The sequence below is a fragment of the Arachis ipaensis genome, chromosome B7, assembly GCF_059453495.1.
Source record: "Arachis ipaensis isolate K30076 ecotype BB chromosome B7, ASM5945349v1, whole genome shotgun sequence".
Classification (NCBI taxonomy): Eukaryota; Viridiplantae; Streptophyta; class Magnoliopsida; order Fabales; family Fabaceae; genus Arachis; species Arachis ipaensis.
The window spans coordinates 95,119,199-95,121,463 of NC_142442.1; positions in this window are offsets into that span (position 1 = coordinate 95,119,199).

The following is a 2,265-nucleotide window of genomic DNA, read 5'->3' on the forward strand; positions in this document are numbered from 1 at the left end:
CACAAAATGGAGTTTCTGAAGAAACTGGCAGTGACGCGAATGCATGGACGACGCGGCCGCATGCCTAGCGCGAAAAGGCAGCGACGCGAATGCGTGACTGACGCGGATGCACGCCTTAAGCAGAACGCAGATGACGCGTATGCGTGACCTAAGCGAACGCGTGACAAGAAAAACTCCCAGATGACGCGACCGCGTGACAGACGCCACGCACCAGAAATTACAGAAAACGCTCCCAGCGATTTTTGAAATCCTTTTTGGCCCAGATCCAAGTCCAGAAGGCACAGATTAGAGGTTATAAAGTGGGGGAATGCATCCATTCATTATGATGCCTCCAATTATTCACTTTTCACAATTTAGATGTAGTTTTTAGAGGTAGAGGTTCTCTCCTCTCTCTTAGGTTTTAGGATTAGGATTCCTCTTAAAGGATTTAGAATTTCAACTCTTCATCAGGTTCAATATTTCTTTTACTTTATATTTCTCTTTTACTTTCAGATATCTTAATGCTATCCCTTAATTACTTATGTTGCCAGATTGGCTTATGAACTCTTTATGTTTAGATTCATTTTCTCTTATTAATGCAATTGAGGTATTTCAGATCTAAGATTTTTATTTAGCTTTTTATATTATTGGCTTTAATTGATTAACTGGAAGCTCTTGAGTTATCAACTATCCGTGATTGGTTGTTATGTCAGCTAAATTGACTGATATTCCACTAACTCTAGTCTTTCCTTAGGAGTTGGCTAGGAATTGGGAATCTAACTAATTAGTTCACTTGACTTTCCCTTGCTTTCATAAGGGTTAACTAAGTGGGATTAACTTCCATTCACATAGGAGTAACTAGGATAGGACATCCGAATTTTCATACCTTGCCAAGAGTTTATTTTACAGTTATTTATTTATTTTATTTGTCATTTAAATTACTTGTCCCCTACTTTCAAAACCCCCAATTTACAAAACTCATAACCATTAATAAGAACATACCTCCCTGCAGTTCCTTGAGAAGACGACCCGAGGTTTAAATACTTCGGTTATCAATTTTAAAGGGGTTTGTTACTTGTGACAACCAAAACGTTTGTACGAAAGGATTTTCTGTTGGTTTATAAGCTATACTTACAACGCGATCATATTTTTATATTTCTTTACCGATAAAAAAACCGCTCGTTCAGTTGTCCAAAACATCTCGGCCAAAGTGGCCGGAGAGGGGTTGTCCCAGGTTCAATCGAAGCCATCCGTGCCGAGTTCACCTGGGCCAAGGAGGGTGATCCCTACTCCCCGGGTTCGTCTGACTGACCCTCCGCAAACTTCAGCTGCTGGTGCTGGCGCTCCTCCTCCGAAAAAGCAAAAAACATGTGAGCCTTTTAACCTTGATGCCCCTGATTTTGATGCCGTCGAGTTTATCGACCAACAAATTGCCCCCTATGGAGGTCTTCTAATGGATGATGTGTCCATTCTTCATCACCTGGAGTTCATAACTAGAAGTAGTGTGAAGATGGCTCATATGGGTGCGGCTCTTTTTCGAACTACTCAGGGTATCCCGGTTCATGCTACAAAATCTTTCATGCTGGAGGCTAAGGCGGAGTTTGATAGAATAAAAGGTTTGAAGGAGGAGCTGGAGGTAAAGTTGGTGAAGGTGGAGAAAGAGTTAGAGGGTGAAAAGGCTAGTTCTATGGCCTTGGCGGCTTCCATGAAGTTGGCTGAAGACACCGTATTAAGGCACAAGGATAGCTATGTCACATCCTATAGGGAAGTGATGCGTCTTAGGCAGGAGTTGGAATCGGCCCGAGTTGATTATTCCGAGCTCCAGGGTCACCTCGTGGGCAGTGTGAATGCTGCTTACGAGAACTTGAAGGAGCAGGTTCGAGTTATTGCGCCTGAGGCCGACCTTACTCTCTTTAGTCTGGACAATGTTGTAAAGGATGGCAAGATTGTTCCTGACGATTCTGATGATGATGATGTTGAACCTCTCTTCGTGCATGCTGCCAAAGTATCTGAGGTGCCGACTTCTTCAATTCCCTCGGTTGAGGCCAGTCATCCCGAGTCAGAACCTGGTTGTCGAATCTTGAATCGGGATGATGGGACTGTGGATGCCATACCTCTTCGGACTCGTCCTCCTTCGCCCCGTGTTGATGCTGCTAAGGAGCCTTAGGATTCTTAGTGAATTTTTTAATTGCTTGTGTGAGTAGCCCGGCTTGTAGGCTTTTTAAACTCTTTATTTTGTAAATGATGTTTCTGACTTTCGCTACACTCCTAGTTGCTTGTTTAGCA